Raw genomic sequence first — 19,175 nt, 5'->3', positions numbered from 1 at the left:
ATATTCTACGGAGATCCTTATCGGTCAGACCGCATAACAACATACGTTGTTCCCTTTGTCATCGGTGTGTTACTTGCCCGAGATTCGATCGTCGGCATCTCAATACCTAGTTCAATCTCATTACCGGCAAGTCTCTTTACTCGTTCCATAATACATCATCCTACAACTAACTCATTAGTTGCAATGCTTGCAAGGCTTAAGTGATGTGTCTTACGAGAGGGCCCAGAGATACCTCTCCGACAATCGGAGTGACAAATCCTAATCTCGAAATACGCCAACCCAACATGTACCTTCGGAGACACCTGTAGAGCACCTTTATAATCACCCAGTTACGTTGTGACGTTTGGTAGCACACAAAGCATTCCTCCGGTAAACGGGAGTTGCATAATCTCATAGTCATAGGAACATGTATAACTCATGAAGAAAGCAATAGCAACATACTAAACGATTGTGTGCTAGGCTAACGGAATGGGTCATGTCAATCACATCATTCTCCTAATGATGTGATCCCGTTAATCAAATGACAACTCATGTTTATGGCTAGGAAACATAACCATCTTTGATCAACGAGCTAGTCAAGTAGAGGCATACTAGTGACAATCTGTTTGTCTATGTATTCACACATGTATTATGTTTCCGGTTAATACAATTCTAGCATGAATAATGAACATTTATCATGATATAAGGAAATAAATAATAACTTTATTATTGCCTCTAGGGAATATTTCCTTCAGTCTCCCACTTGCACAAGAGTCAATAATCTAGTTCACATCACCATGTGATTTAACACCAATATTCACATCTGTATGTGATTAATACCCATATTTCACATCGTCATGTGATCAACACCCAAAGGGTTTACTAGAGTCAATAATCTAGTTCACATCGCTATGTGATTAACACCCAAAGAGTACTAAGGTATGATCATGTTTTGCTCGTGAGAGAAGTTTAGTCAATGGGTCTGTCACATTCAGAGCCGTATGTACTTTGCAAATATTCTATGTCTACTATGCTCTGCACGGAGCTACTCTAGCTAATTGCTCCCACTTTCAATATGTATCCAGATTGACACTTAGAGTCATCTGGATCGGTGTAAAAGCTGGCATCGATGTAACTCTTTACGACGAACTCTTTTATCACCTCCATAATCGAGAAACATTTCCTTAGTCCTCACTAAGGATATTCTTGACCATTGTCCAGTGATCTACTCTTAGATCAAAATTGTATTCCTTTGCCAAACTTAGAGCAAGGTATACAATAGGTCTAGTACACAGCATAGCATACTTTATAGAACCTATGACTGAGGCATAGGGAATGACTTTTCATTCTGTTTCTATTTTCTGCCATGGTCCGTTTTTGAGTCTCATTCAACTTCACACCTTTGCATCACACGCAAGAACTCTTTCTTTGACTATTCCATTTTGAACTACTTCAAAATCTTGTCAAGGTATGTACTAATTAAAAATCTTATCAAGCGTCTTGATCTATCTCAATAGATCTTGATGCTCAATATGTAAGTAGCTTTATTGAGGTCTTTCTTTGAAAAACTCCTTTCAAACACTCCTTTATGCTTTGCAGAATAATTCTACATTATTTCCGATCAACAATATGTCATTCACATATACTTATCAGAAATGTTGTAGAGCTCCCACTCACTTTCTTGTAAATACAGGCCTTTCCAAAGGTCTGTATAAAACCATATGCTTTGATCTGTTGGGGAACGTTGCAGAAAACAAAAATTTTCCTACTCGTTTCACCAAGATCATCTAGGAGTTCATCTAGCAACGAGTGATTAGATGCATCTACATACCTTTGTAGATCGCGAGCGGAAGCGTTCAAAAGAACGGTGATGATGTAGTCGTACTCGACGTGATCCAAATCACCGATGACCAGCGCCGAACGGACGGCACCTCCGCGTTCAACACACGTACGGGACGAGAGACGTCTCCTCCTTCTTGATCCAGCAAGGGGGGAGGAGAGGTTGATGAATATCCAGCAGCACGACGGCGTGGTGGTGGATGCAGGGCGTCACAGCAGCAGCGCTTCGCCGAGACTACGAGGGAGAGACGTAACGGGGGGAGGTGGAGGCGCCAGGGGCTGGTGTAAAATCCCTCCTCTCCCCCCACTATATATAGGAGGGCCAAGGGGGGTTGGCCGGCCCTAGGAGATCCAATCTCCTAGGGGGTGCGGCGGCCAAGGGGGGTTTCCCTCCCCCCCAAGGCACCTAGGAGGTGCCTTCCCCTCCTAGGACTCTTCCCCTTTCAAACCCTAGGCGCATGGGCCTATGTGGGGCTGGTGCCCTTGGCCCATTAGGCCAAGGCGCACCCCCTACAGCCCATGTGGCCCCCCCGGGACAGGTGGACCCACCCGGTGGACCCCCGGGACCCTTCCGGTGGTCCCGGTACAATACCGATAACCCCGAAACTTGTCCCGATGCCCGAAACAGGACTTCCCATATATAAATCTTTACCTCCGGACCATTCCAGAACTCCTCGTGACGTCCGGGATCTCATCCGGGACTCCGAACAACATTCGGGTTACTGCATATACATATCTTCATAACCCTAGCGTCACCGAACCTTAAGTGTGTAGACCCTACGGGTTCGGGAGACAAGCAGACATGACCGAGACGACTCTCCGGTCAATAACCAACAGCGGGATCTGGATACCCATGTTGGCTCCCACATGCTCCACGATGATCTCATCGGATGAACCACGATGTCGAGGATTTAATCAATCCCGTACGCTATTCCCTTTGTCTATCGATATGTTACTTGCCCGAGATTCGATCGTCGGTATCCCAATACCTCGTTCAATCTCGTTACCGGCAAGTCACTTTACTCGTACCGTAATGCATGATCCCGTGACCAGACACTTGGTCACTCTGAGCTCATTATGATGATGCATTACCGAGTGGGCCCAGTGATACCTCTTCGTCATACGGAGTGACAAATCCCAGTCTTGATCCATGTCACCCAACAGACACTTTCGGAGATACCCGTAGTCTACCTTTATAGTCACCCAGTTACGTTGTGACGTTTGGCATACCCAAAGCACTCCTACGGTATCCGGGAGTTACACGATCTCATGGTCTAAGGAAAAGATACTTTGACATTGGAAAACTCTAGCAAACGAACTATACGATCTTGTGCTATGTTTAGGATTGGGTCTTGTCCATCACATCATTCTCCCAATGATGTGATCTCGTTATCAATGACATCCAGTGTCCATAGTCAGGAAACCATGACTATATGTTGATCAACGAGCTAGTCAACTAGAGGCTCACTAGGGACATGTTGGTGTCTGTTATTCACACATGTATTACGATTTCCGGATAACACAATTATAGCATGAATAAAGACAATTATCATGAACAAGGAAATATAATAATAATGCTTTTATTATTGCCTCTAGGGCATATTTCCAACAGTCTCCCACTTGCACTAGAGTCAATAATCTAGTTACATTGTGATGAATCGAACACCCATGGAATTCTGGTGTTGATCATGTTTTGCTCTAGGGAGAGGTTTAGTCAACGGATCTGCTATATTCAGGTCCGTATGTACTTTACAAATCTCTATGTCTCCATCTTGAACATTTTCACGAATGGAGTTGAAACGACGCTTGATGTGCCTTGTCTTCTTGTGAAACCTGGGCTCCTTGGCAAGTGCAATAGCTCCAGTGTTGTCACAGAAGAGCTTGATTGGCCCCGACGCATTGGGTATGACTCCTAGGTCGGTGATGAACTCCTTCACCCATATTGCTTCATGTGCTGCCTCCGAGGCTGCCATGTACTCCGCTTCACGTGTAGATCCCGCCACGACGCTTTGCTTGCAACTGCACCAGCTTACTGCCCCACCATTCAAAATATACACGTATCCAGTTTGTGACTTAGAGTCATCCAGATCTGTGTCGAAGCTAGCGTCGACGTAACCCTTTACGACGAGCTCTTCGTCACCTCCATAAACGAGAAACATTTCCTTAGTCCTTTTCAGGTACTTCAGGATATTCTTGACCGCTGTCCAGTGTTCCTTGCCGGGATTACTTTGGTACCTTCCTACCAAACTTACGGCAAGGTTTACATCAGGTCTGGTACACAGCATGGCATACATAATAGAACCTATGGCTGAGGCATAGGGGATGACGCTCATCTCTTTTATATCTTCTGCCGTGGTCGGACATTGAGCTGAGCTCAATTTCATACCTTGTAACACAGGTAAGAACCCCTTCTTGGATTGATCCATATTGAACTTCTTCAATATCTTATCAAGGTATGTGCTTTGTGAAAGACCTATGAGGCGTCTCGATCTATCTCTATAGATTTTGATGCCTAATATATAAGCAGCTTCTCCAAGGTCCTTCATTGAAAAACTTTTATTCAAGTAGGCCTTGATGCTGTCCAAGAGTTCTATATCATTTCCCATCAACAGTATGTCATCTACATATAATATGAGAAATGCTACAGAGCTCCCACTCACTTTCTTGTAAACGCAGGCTTCTCCATAAGTCTGTGTAAACCCAAACGCTTTGATCATCTCATCAAAGCGAATGTTCCAACTCCGAGATGCTTGCACCAGCCCATAAATCGAGCGTTGGAGCTTGCATACTTTGTCAGCATTCTTAGGATCGACAAAACCTTCCGGCTGCATCATATACAATTCTTCCTTAAGGAAACCATTAAGGAATGCCGTTTTGACGTCCATTTGCCATATCTCGTAATCATAGAATGCGGCAATTGCTAACATGATTCGGACGGACTTCAGCTTCGCTACCGGTGAGAAAGTCTCATCGTAGTCAACCCCTTGAACTTGTCGATAACCCTTAGCGACAAGCCGAGCTTTATAGATGGTCACATTACCATCCGCGTCTGTCTTCCTCTTAAAGATCCATTTATTTTCTATGGCTCGCCGCTCAACGGGCAAGTCAGTCAAAGTCCATACTTTGTTTTCATACATGGATCCTATCTCGGATTTCATGGCTTCCACCCATTTGTCAGAATCCGGGCCCGCCATCGCTTCTTCATAGTTCGAAGGTTCACCATTGTCTAACAGCATGATTTCCAAGACAGGGTTGCCGTACCACTCTGGTGCGGAACGTGTCCTTGTGGACCTTCGAATTTCAGTAGGGGCTTGATCAGAAGTATCTTGATCATTGTCATTAACTTCCTCTCTAGTCGGTGCAGGCACCTCAGGAACATTTTCTTGAGTTGCGCCATTTTCCGGTTCAAGAGGTAATACTTCATCAAGCTCTACTTTCCTCCCACTTACTTCTTTCGAGAGAAACTCTTTCTCCAGAAAGGACCCATTCTTGGCAACAAAGATCTTGCCTTCGGATCTGAGGTAGAAGGTGTACCCAATAGTTTCTTTTGGGTATCCTATGAAGACGCATTTTTCCGATTTGGGTTCGAGCTTTTCAGGTTGTAGTTTCTTGACATAAGCATCGCATCCCCAAACTTTTAGAAACGACAGCTTAGGTTTCTTCCCAAACCATAATTCATACGGTGTCGTCTCAACGGATTTCGACGGAGCCCTATTTAAAGTGAATGCGGCAGTCTCTAAAGCATAGCCCCAAAAAGAAAGCGGTAAATCGGTAAGAGACATCATAGATCGCACCATATCTAACAGAGTGCGATTACGACGTTCGGACACACCATTACGCTGAGGTGTTCCAGGCGGCGTGAGTTGTGAAACTATTCCACATTTTCTTAAGTGTGCCCCAAACTCGTGACTCAAGTATTCTCCTCCACGATCTGATCGTAGAAACTTGATTTTCCTGTCACGTTGATTTTCAACCTCACTCTGAAACTCCTTGAACTTTTCAAAGGTTTCAGACTTGTGTTTCATTAAGTAGATATACCCATACCTACTTAAATCATCAGTGAGGGTGAGAACATAACGATAGCCACCGCGAGCCTCAACACTCATCGGACCGCACACATCAGTATGTATGATTTCCAATAAGTCGGTTGCTCGCTCCATTGTTCCTGAGAACGGAGTCTTGGTCATTTTACCCATAAGGCATGGTTCGCACGTGTCAAATGATTCATAATCAAGAGACTCTAAAAGTCCATCAGCATGGAGCTTCTTCATGCGTTTGACACCTATGTGACCAAGGCGGCAGTGCCACAAGTATGTGGGACTATCATTATCAACCTTATTTCTTTTGGTACTCACATTATGAACATGTGTAGCATCACGTTCGAGATTCATAAAGAATAAACCATTCACCATAGGAGCATGACCATAAAACATACCTCTCATAAAAATGGAACAACCATTATTCTCAGATTTAAAAGAGTAGCCATCTCGAATTAAACGAGATCCCGATACAATGTTCATGCTCAAAGCTGGCACTAAATAACAATTATTAAGGTTTAAAACTAATCCCGAAGGGAGATGCAGAGGCAGCGTGCCGACGGCGATCACATTGACCTTGGAACCATTCCCGACGCGCATCGTCACCTCGTCCTTTGCCAGTTTCCGCTTATTCCGCAGCCCCTGCTTTGAGTTACAAATGTGAGCAACTGCACCGGTATCAAATACCCAGGAGCCACTACGGGCACTAGTAAGGTACACATCAATTACATGTATATCACATATACCTTTTGTTTTGCCGGCCTTCTTATCCGCTAAGTACTTAGGGCAATTCCGCTTCCAGTGACCGCTTCCCTTGCAATAAAAGCACTCAGTCTCGGGCTTGGGTCCATTCTTTGGCTTCTTCCCGGCAGCTTGCTTGTCGGGCGCGGCAACCTCCTTGCCGTCCTTCTTGAAGTTCTTTTTACCCTTGCCTTTCTTGAACTTAGTGGTTTTATTGACCATCAACACTTGATGTTCCTTCCTGACTTCTACCTCTGCTGATTTCAGCATAGCAAATACTTCAGGAATGGTCTTTTCCATCCCCTGCATATTGAAGTTCATCACAAAGCTCTTGTAGCTTGGTGGAAGCGACTGGAGGATTCTGTCAATGACCGCATCATCCGGGAGATTAACTCCCAGCTGAGTCAAGCGGTTATGCAACCCAGACATAGTGAGTATGTGCTCACTGACAGAACTGTTTTCCTCCATCTTACAGCTGAAGAATTTGTCGGAGACTTCATATCTCTCGACCCGGGCATGAGCTTGGAAAACCATTTTCAGCTCTTCGAACATCTCATATGCTCCATGTCTCTCAAAACGCTTTTGGAGCCCCGCCTCTAGGCTGTAAAGCATGCCGCACTTAACGAGGGAGTAGTCATCGGAACGTGCCTGCCAAGCGTTCATAACATCTTGTTCTGCAGGGAGAACGGGTGCGTCATCGAGCGGTGCTTGTAGGACATAATCTTTCTTGGCAGCTATGAGGATGATCCTCAGGTTCCGGACCCAGTCCGTATAGTTGCTGCCATCGTCTTTCAGCTTGGTTTTCTCTAGGAACGCGTTGAAGTTGAGGACTACGTTGGCCATTTAATCTACAAGACATATTGTAAAATATTTAGACTAAGTTCATGATAATTAAGTTCAACTAATCAAATTATTAATGAACTCCCACTTAGATTAGACATCCCTCTAGTCATCTAAGTATTACATGATCCGAGTTAAACTAGACCGTGTCCGATCATCACGTGAGACGGACTAGTCAACATCGGTGAACATCTTCATGTTGATCGTATCTTCTATACGACTCATGCTCGACCTTTCGGTCTTCTGTGTTCCGAGGCCATGTCTGTACATGCTAGGCTCGTCAAGTCAACCTAAGTGTTTGCATGTGTAAATCTGTCTTACACCCGTTGTATGTGAACGTCTGAATAAAACACCCGATCATCACGTGGTGTTTTGAAACAGCGAACTGTCGCAACGGTGCACAGTTAGGGGGAACACTTCTTGAATTTTATTGTGAGGGATCATCTTATTTACTACCGTCGTTCTAAGTAAACAAGATGCAAAACATGATAAACATCACATGCAATCAAATAATAAACGTGACATGGTATGGCCATTTTCACATAGCTCCTTTGATCTCCATCTTGGGGCTCCGTGATCATCTTGTCACCGGCTTGACACCATGATCTCCATCATCGTGTCTCCATGAAGTTGCTCGCCAACTATTACTTCTACTACTATGGCTAACGCGTTTAGCAATAAAGTAAAGTAATTTACATGGCGTTTCTCGATGACACGCAGGTCATTAAAAGAATAAAGACAACTCCTATGGCTCCTGCCGGTTGTCATACTCATCGACATGCAAGTCGTGAATCCTATTACAATAGCATGAACATCTCATACATCACATATAGATCATTCATCATTCATCACAACTTTGGCCATATCATATCACAAACCACTTGCTGCAAAAACAAGTTAGACGTCCTCTAATTGTTGTTGCAAGTTTTACGTGGCTGAATTAGGGTTCTAGCAAGAACGTCTTCTTACCTACGTTAAAGCCACAACGTGATTTGTCAACTTCTATTTACCCTTCATAAGGACCCTGTTCATCGATTCTGCTCCAACTAAAGTAGGAGAGACAGACACCCGCCAGCCACCTTATACAACTAGTGCATGTTAGTCGGTGGAACCGGTCTCACGTAAGCGTACGTGTAAGGTTGGTCCGGGCCGCTTCATCCCACAATACCGCTGAAGCAAGAAAGGACTAGTAACGGCAAGAAAGTTGACAAATCTACGCCCACAACAAATTGTGTTCTACCCGCGCAAGAAGAACTACGCATAGACCTAGCTCATGATGCCACTGTTGGGGAACGTTGCAGAAAACAAAAAATTTCCTACTCGTTTCACCAAGATCATCTAGGAGTTCATCTAGCAACGAGTGATTAGATGCATCTACATACCTTTGTAGATCGCGAGCGGAAGCGTTCAAAAGAACGGTGATGATGTAGTCGTACTCGACGTGATCCAAATCACCGATGACCAGCGCCGAACGGACGGCACCTCCGCGTTCAACACACGTACGGGACGGGAGACGTCTCCTCCTTCTTGATCCAGCAAGGGGGGAGGAGAGGTTGATGAAGATCCAGCAGCACGACGGCGTGGTGGTGGATGCAGGGCGTCACAGCAGCAGGGCTTCGCCGAGACTACGAGGGAGAGACGTAACGGGGGGAGGTGGAGGCGCCAGGGGCTGGTGTAAAATCCCTCCTCTCCCCCCACTATATATAGGAGTGCCAAGGGGGGTTGGCCGGCCCTAGGAGATCCAATCTCCTAGGGGGTGCGGCGGCCAAGGGGGGTTTCCCTCCCCCCCAAGGCACCTAGGAGGTGCCTTCCCCTCCTAGGACTCTTCCCCTTTCAAACCCTAGGCGCATGGGCCTATGTGGGGCTGGTGCCCTTGGCCCATTAGGCCAAGGCGCACCCCCTACAGCCCATGTGGCCCCCCCGGGACAGGTGGACCCACCCGGTGGACCCCCGGGACCCTTCCGGTGGTCCCGGTACAATACTGATAACCCCGAAACTTGTCCCGATGCCCGAAACAGGACTTCCCATATATAAATCTTTACCTCCGGACCATTCCGGAACTCCTCGTGACGTCCGGGATCTCATCCGGGACTCCGAACAACATTCGGGTTACTGCATATACATATCTTCATAACCCTAGTGTCACCGAACCTTAAGTGTGTAGACCCTACGGGTTCGGGAGACAAGCAGACATGACCGAGACGACTCTCCGGTCAATAACCAACAGCGGGATCTGGATACCCATGTTGGCTCCCACATGCTCCACGATGATCTCATCGGATGAACCACGATGTCGAGGATTTAATCAATCCCGTACGCTATTCCCTTTGTCTATCGATATGTTACTTGCCCGAGATTCGATCGTCGGTATCCCAATACCTCGTTCAATCTCGTTACCGGCAAGTCACTTTACTCGTACCGTAATGCATGATCCCGTGACCAGACACTTGGTCACTCTGAGCTCATTATGATGATGCATTACCGAGTGGGCCCAGTGATACCTCTCCGTCATACGGAGTGACAAATCCCAGTCTTGATCCATGTCACCCAACAGACACTTTCGGAGATACCCGTAGTCTACCTTTATAGTCACCCAGTTACGTTGTGACGTTTGGCATACCCAAAGCACTCCTACGGTATCCGGGAGTTACATGATCTCATGGTCTAAGGAAAAGATACTTGACATTGGAAAACTCTAGCAAACGAACTATACGATCTTGTGCTATGTTTAGGATTGGGTCTTGTCCATCACATCATTCTCCTAATGATGTGATCTCGTTATCAATGACATCCAGTGTCCATAGTCAGGAAACCATGACTATCTGTTGATCAACGAGCTAGTCAACTAGAGGCTCACTAGGGACATGTTGATGTCTGTTATTCACACATGTATTACGATTTCCGGATAACACAATTATAGCATGAATAAAGACAATTATCATGAACAAGTAAATATAATAATAATGCTTTTATTATTGCCTCTAGGGCATATTTCCAACATGATCAACTCATCAAAGCGTATATTCCAACTCCAAGATGCTTGCACCAGTCCATTGATGGATTGCTGGAGCTTGCACACTTTGTTAGCACCTTTAGGATTGACAAAACCTTATGGTTGCATCATATACAACTCTTCTTTAATAAATCCATTAAGGAATGCAGTTTTGACATCCATTTGCCAGATTTCATGAAATGTGGCAATTGCTAACATGATTCGGACAGACTTAAGCATCGATATGAGTGAGAAAATCTCATCGTATTCAACACCTTGAACTTGTTGAAAACCTTTCGCAACAAGTCGAGCTTAGTAGATAGTAACACTACTATCAGTGTCTGTCTTCCTCTTGAAGATCCATTTATTTAACATGGCTTGCTGATCATCGAGCAAGTCAACCAAAGTCCATACTTTGTTCTCATACATGGATCCTATCTCAGATTTTATGGCCTCAAGCCATTTCGTGGAATCTGGGCTCATCATCGCTTCATCATAGTTCATAGGTTCATCATGGTCTAGTAACATGACTTCCAGAACTAGATTACCGTACCACTCTGGTGCGGATCTTACTCTGGAAGACCTACGAGGTTTGGTAGCAACTTGATCTGAAGTTTCATGATCATCATCATTAGCTTCCTCACTAATTGGTGTAGGAATCACAGGAACTGATTTCTGTGATGAACTACTTCCAATAAGGGAGAAGGTACAATTACCTCATCAAGTTCTACTTTCCTCCCGCTCACTTCTTTCGAGAGAAACTTCTTCTCTAGAAAGGATCCATTTCTAGCAACGAATCTTGATTTTGGATCTATGATAGAAGGTGTACCCAACAGTTTCCTTTGGGTATCCTATGAAGACGCACTTCTCTGATTTGGGTTCGAGCTTATCAGGTTGAAATTTTTCACATAAGCATCATAGCCCCAAACTTTTATGAAATGACAACTTTGGTTTCTTGCCAAACCACAGTTCATAAGGCGTCGTCTTAACGGATTTTGATGGTGCCCTATTTAAAGTGAATGTAGCTGTCTCAAATGCATAACCCCAAAACGATAGTGGTAAACCGATAAGAGATATCATAGATCGCACCATATCCAATAAAGTGCGGTTATGATGTTTGGACACACCATAATGATGTGGTGTTCCAGGTGGCGTGAGATGTGAAACTATTCCACATTGTTTTAAATTGAAGACCAAACTCGTAACTCAAATATTTGTCTTCGCGATCAAATCGCAGAAACTTTATTTTCTTGTTACGATGATTCTCCACTTCACTCTGAAATTCTTTGAACTTTTCAAATGTTTCGGACTTGTGCTTCATTAAGTAGATATACTCATATCTGCTCAAATCATCTTCTGAAGGTCAGAAAATAATGATACCTGCCACGAGCATCAACACTCATTGGACTGCATACATCGGTATGTATTCTTTCCAACAAATCAGTAGCTCATTCCATTGTTCCGGAGAACGGAGTTTTAGTCATCTTGCCCATAAGGCACGGTTCGCAAACATCAAATGATTCATAATCAAGTGATTCTAAAAGTCCATCTTTATGGAGTTTCTTCATGCGCTTTACACCGATATGACCCAAACGGCAGTGCCACAAATAAGTTGCACTATCATTATCAACTTTTCATCTTTTGGCATAAATATTATGAATATGTGTATCACCATGATCAAGATTTAAAAAACCATCAACATTGGGTGTATGACCATAGAAGGTTTTATTCATGTAAATAGAATAACAATTTATTCTCTATCTTAGATGAATAATCATATCGCAATAAACATGATCTAATCATATTTATGCTCAACGCAAACACCAAATAACATTTATTTAGGTTTAACACTAATCTCGAAAATATAGGGAGTGTACAATGATGATCATATCAATCTTGGAACCACTTCCAACACACACCGTTACTTCACCCTCAACTAGTCTTTGTTTATTCTGTAACTCCTGTTTCGAGTTACTAATCTTAGCAACCAAACAAGTATCAGATACTCAGGGGCTACTATTAACACTAGTAAGGTACACATCAATAACCTGTATATCGAATATACCCTTGTTCACTTTGCCATCCTTCTTATCCACCAAATATTCAGGGCATTTCCGTTTCTAGTGACCATTTCCTTTGCATTATAATCACTCAGTTTCAGGCTTTGGTCCAGCTTTGGGCTTCTTCGCGGGAGTGACAACATGCTTGCCATTCTACTTGAAGTTCCCTTTCTTTTCCTTTGCCCTTTTCTTGAAACTAGTGGTCTTGTCAATCATCAACACTTGATGCTCTTTTCTTGATTTCTACCTTCGTCGATTTCAGCATCACGAAGAGCTCGGGAATCGTTTTCGTCATCCCTTGCATTATAGTTCATCACGAAGTTCCAGTAACTTGGTGATGGTGACTAGAGAACTCTGCCAATCACTATCTTATCTGGAAGATTAACTCCCACTTGATTCAAGCGATTGTAGTACTCAGACAATCTCAGCACTTGCTCACTAGTTGAGCAATTCTCCTCCATCTTTTAGGCGAAGTATTTGTCAGAAGTCTCATACCTCTTGACACGGGCATGAGTATGAAATATCAATTTCATCTCATGGAACATCTCATATGTTCCGTGACGTTTCAAAAACGTTTTTGTAGTCCCAGTTCTAAGCCATAAAGCATGGTGCACAAAACTATCAAGTAGTCATCATATTGAGCTACCCAAACGTTCATAACGTCTGCATCTGCTCCTGCAATAGGTCTGTCACCTAGCGGTGCATCAAGGACATAATTCTTCTGTGCAGTAATGAGGATAAACCTCAGATCACGGACCAAGTCCGCATCATTGCTACTAACATTTTTCAATATAGTTTTTCTCTAGGAACATATCAAAATTAACATATGAAAGCAACAACGCGAGCTATTGATCTACAACATAATTTGCAAAATACTACCAGGACTAAGTTCATGATAAATTTAAGTTCAATTAATCATATTACTTAAGAACTCCCACTTAGATAGATATCCCTCTAGTCATCTAAATGATCACGTGATCCAAATCAACTACACCATGTCCGATCATCACGTGAGATGGAGTAGTTTCAACGGTGAACATCAATATGTTGATCATATCTACTATATGATTCACGCTCGACCTTTCGGTGTCCGTGTTCCGAGGCCATATCTGTTATATGCTAGGCTCGTCAAGTTTAACCTGAGTATTCCGCGTGTGCAACTGTTTTGCACCCGTTGTATTTGAACGTAGAGCCTATCACACCCGATCATCACGTGGTCTCAGCACGAAGAATTTTCGCAATGGTGCATACTCAAGGAAAACACTTTTACTATGATAATTTAGTGAGGGATCATCTTATAATGCTACCGTCAATCAAAGCAAGATAAGATGCATAAAAGATAAACATCACATGCAATCAATATAAGTGATATGATATGGCCATCATCATCTTGTGCTTGTGATCTCCATCTTCGAAGCACCGTCGTGATCACCATCGTCACCGGCGCGACACCTTGATCTCCATCGTAGCATCATTGTCGTTACGCCATCTATTGCTTCTACGACTATCGCTACCGCTTAGTGATAAAGTAAAGCAATTACAGGGTGTTTGCATTTCATACAATAAAGCGACAACCATATGGCTCCTGCCAGTTGCCGATAACTTCGGTTACAAAACATGATCATCTCATACAATAAAATATAGCATCACGTATTGACCATATCACATGACAACATTCCCTGCAAAAACAAGTTAGACGTCCTCTACTTTGTTGTTGCATATTTTACGTGGCTGCTACGGGCTTAGCAAGAACCGTTCTTACCTACGCATCAAAAACACAACGATAGTTTGTCAAGTTGGTGTTGTTTTAACCTTCGCAAGGACTGGGCGTAGCCACTCTTGGTTCAACTAAAGTTGGAGAAACTGACACCCGCCAGCCACCTGTGTGCAAAGCACGTCGGTAGAACCAGTCTCGCGTAAGCGTACGCGTAATGTCGGTCCGGGCCGCTTCATCCAACAATACCGCCGAACCAAAGTATGACATGCTGGTAAGCAGTATGACTTGTATCGCCCACAACTCACTTGTGTTCTACTCGTGCATATGACATCTACGCATAAAACCAGGCTCGAATGCCACTGTTGGGGAACGTAGTAATTTCAAAAAAAATCCTATGCACACGCAAGATCATGGTGATGCATAGCAACGAGAGGGGAGAGTGTTGTCCATGTACCCTCGTAGACCGAAAGCGGAAGCGTTAGCACAACGTGGTTGATGTAGTCGTACGTCTTCACGGCCCGACCGATCAAGCACCGAAACTACGGCCCCTCCGAGTTCTAGCACACGTTCATCTTGATGACATCCCTCGAACTCCGATCCATCCGAGTGTCGAGGGAGAGTTCCGTCGATACGACGACATGGTGACGATCTTGATGTTCTACCGTCGCAGGGCTTCGCCTAGGCACCGCTACGATATTATCGAGGTGGACTATGGTGGAGGGGGGCACCGCACACGGCTAAGAGATCCAAGGGATCAATTGTTGTTGTGCCTAGAGGTGCCCCCCTGCCCCCGTATATAAAGGAGCAAGGGGGGAGCGGGCGGCCGGCCTAGGAGGGGGCGCGCCAAGGAGAGTCCTACTCCCACCGGGAGTAGGACTCCCTCCTTCCTTGTTGGAGTAGGAGAAGGGGGGAAAGAGGGGGACAGGAGGAAGGAAAAGGGGGCTGCACCCCTTGTCCAATTCGGACCAGAGGGGGGCTGCGCGCCTCCTTCCTTTCGGCCTCTCTCCTCTATTCCCGTATGGCCCAATAAGGCCCATATACTCCCCGACAAATTCCCGTAACTCTCTCGTACTCCGAAAAATACCCGAATCCCTCGGAACCTTTCCGAAGTCCGAATATAGTCGTCCAATATATCGATCTTTACGTCTTGACCATTTAGAGACTCCTCGTCATGTCCCTGATCTCATCCGCGACTCCGAACTCCTTAGGTACATCAAAACTCATAAACTCATAATATAATTGTCATCGAAACCTTAAGCGTGCGGACCCTACGGGTTTGAGAACAATGTAGACATGACCGAGACACGTCTCTGGTCAATAACCAATAGCGGAACCTGGATGCTCATATTGGCTCCCACATATTCTATGAAGATCTTTATCGGTCAGACCGCATAACAACATACGTTGTTCCCTTTGTCATCGGTATGTTACTTGCCCGAGATTCGATCGTCGGTATCTCAATACCTAGTTCAATCTCGTTACCGGCAAGTCTCTTTACTCGTTCTGTAATACATCATCCCGCAACTAACTTATTAGTTGCAATGCTTGCAAGGCTTAAGTGATGTGTATTACCGAGAGGGCCCAGAGATACCTCTCCGACAATCGGAGTGACAAATCCTAATCTCGAAATACGCCAACCCAACATGTACCTTTGGAGACACCTGTAGAGCACCTTTATAATCACCCAGTTACATTGTGACGTTTGGTAGCACACAAAGTGTTCCTCCGGTAAACGGGAGTTGCATAATCTCATAGTCATAGGAACATGTATAAGTCATGAAGAAAGCAATAGCAACATTCTAAACGATCATGTGCTAAGCTAACAAAATGGGTCATGTCAATCACATCATTCTCCTAATGATGTGATCCCGTTAATCAAATGACAACTCATGTCTATGGCTAGGAAACATAACCGTCTTTGATCAACGAGCTAGTCAAGTAGAGGCATACTAGTGACAATCTGTTTGTCTATGTATTCACACATGTATTATGTTTCCGGTTAATACAATTCTAGCATGAATAATAAACATTTATCATGATATAAGGAAATAAATAATAACTTTATTATTGCCTCTAGGGCATATTTCCTTCAGTCTCAACGGATTTTGATGGTGCCCTATTTAACGTGAATGTGCCCGTCTCGAAAGCATAACCCCAAAACTATAGCGGTAAATCAGTAAGAGACATCATAGATCGCACCATATCTAGTAAAGTATGGTTACGATGTTCGGACACACCATTACGTTGTGGTGTTCTGGGTGGCGTGAGTTGCAAAACTATTCTGCATTGTTTCAAATGTAGACCAAACTCGTAACTCAAATATTCTCCTCCACGATCTGATCGTAGAAACTTTATTTTCTTGTTACGATGATTTTCCACTTCACTCTGAAATTCTTTGAACTTTTCAAATGTTTCAAACTTATGTTTCATTAAGTAGATATACCCATATCTGCTCAAATCATCAGTGAAGGTGAGAAAATAACGATACCCGTCACGAGCCTCAATATTCATCGGACCACATACATCAGTATGTATGATTTCCAACAAATCTGTTGTTTGCTCCATAGTTCCGGAGAACAGCGTTTTAGTCATCTTGCCCATGAGGCATGGTTCGCAAGTACCAAGTGATTCATAATCAAGTGATTCCAAAAGCCCATCAGTATGGAGTTTCTTCATGCGCTTTACACCAATATGACCCAAACAGCAATGCCACAAATAAGTTGCACTATCATTATCAACTCTGCATCTTTTGGCTTCAACATTATGAATATGTGTATCACTACTATCGAGATTCAATAAAAATAGACCACTCTTCAAGGGTGCATGACGATAAAAGATATTACTCATATAAACAGAGCAACCATTATTCTCTGATTTAAATGAATAACCGTCTCGCATCAAACAAGATCTAGACATAATGTTCATGCTTAACACTGGCACCAAATAACAATTATTCAGGTCTAAAACTAATCCCGAAGGTAGATGTAGAGGTAGCGTGCCAACCGCGATCACATCGACTTTAGAACCATTTCCCACGCGCATCGTCACCTCGTCCTTAGCCAATCTTCGCTTAATCCATAGTCCCTATTTCGAGTTGCAAATATTAGCAACAGAACCAGTATCAAATACCCAGGTTCTACTGCGAGCATTAGTAAGGTACACATCAATAACATGTATATCACATATACCTTTGTTCACCTTGCCATCCTTCTTATCCGCCAAATACTTGGGGCAGTTCCGCTTACAGTGACCAGTCCCTTTGCAGTAGAAGCACTTAGTCTCAGGCTTAGGTCCAGACTTTGGTTTCTTCTCTTGAGCAGCAACTTAGCTTGCCGTTCTTCTTGAAGTTCCCCTTCTTCTTCCCTTTACCCTTTTTCTTGAAACTGGTGGTCTTGTTGACCATCAACACTTGATGCTCCTTCTTGATTTCTACCTCCGTAGATTTTAGCATCACGAAGAGCTCGGGAATAGTTTTGTTCATCCCTTGCATATTATAGTTCATCACAAAGCTGTTGTAGCTTGGTGGCAATGATTGAAGAATTATGTCAATGATACTATCATCAGGAAGATTAATTCCCAGTTGAATCAAGTGATTATTATACCCAGACATTTTGAGTATATGTTCACTGACAGAACTATTCTCCTCCATCTTACAACTATAGAACTTATTGGAGACTTCATATCTCTCAAACCGGGCATTTGCTTGAAATATTAACTTCAACTCCTGGAACATCTCATATGCTCCATGACGTTCAAAACATCGTTGAAGTCCTGGTTCTAAGCTGTAAAGCATGGCACACTGAACTATCGAGTAGTCATCAACTTTGCTCTGCCAGATGTTCTTAACGTCGTCAGTTGCATCTGCAGCAGGCCTGGCACCCAGCGGTGCTTCCAGGACGTAATTCTTCTATGCAGCAATGAGGATAATCCTCAAGTTACGGACCCAGTCCGTTTAATTACTACCATCATCTTTCAACTTAGCTTTCTCAAGGAACGCATTAAAATTCAAGGGAACAATAGCACGAGCCATCTATCTACAACAAACATAGATAAGCAAAATACTATCATGTACTAAGTTCATGATAAATTTAAGTTCAATTAATCATATTACTTAAGAACTCCCACTTAGATAGACATCCCTCTAATCATCTAAGTGATCATGTGATCCAAATCAACTAAACCATGTCCGATCATCACGTGAGATGGAGTAGTTTTCAATGGTGAACATCACTATGTTGATCATATCTACTATATGATTCATGCTCGACCTTTCGGTCTCAGTGTTCCGAGGCCATATCTGTATATGCTAGGCTCGTCAAGTTTAACCCGAGTATTCTACATGTGCAACTGTTTTGCACCCGTTGCATTTGAACGTAGAACCTATCACACCCGATCATCACGTGGTGTCTCAGCACGAAGAACTTTCGCGACGGTGCATACTCAGGGAGAACACCTATACCTTGAAATTTAGTGAGAGATCATCTTATAATGCTACCGTCAATCAAAGCAAAATAAGATGCATAAAGGATAAACATCACATGCAATCAATATAAGTGATATGATATGGCCATCATCATCTTGTGCTTGTGATCTCCATCTTCGAAGCACCGTCATGATCACCATAGTCACCGGCGTGACACATTGATCTCCATCGTAGCATCATTGTCGTTTCGCCACCTATTGCTTCTACGACTATTGCTACCGCTTAGTGATAAAATAAAGCAATTACAGGGCGATTGCATTGCATACAATAAAGCGACAGCCATATGGCTCCTGCCAGTTGTTGATAACTTTGTTACAAAACATGGTCATCTCATACAGTAAAATTTAGCATCATGTCTTAACCATATCACATCACAACATGCCCTGCAAAAATAAGTTAGACGTCCTCTACTTTGTTGTTGCAAGTTTTACGTGGTTTCTACGGGCTGAGCAAGAACCGTTCTTACCTACGCATCAAAACCACAACT

Source organism: Triticum dicoccoides, chromosome 3B (genome assembly GCF_002162155.2).
Source record: "Triticum dicoccoides isolate Atlit2015 ecotype Zavitan chromosome 3B, WEW_v2.0, whole genome shotgun sequence".
Classification (NCBI taxonomy): domain Eukaryota; kingdom Viridiplantae; phylum Streptophyta; class Magnoliopsida; order Poales; family Poaceae; genus Triticum; species Triticum dicoccoides.
This window is presented reverse-complemented; position numbering follows the sequence as displayed.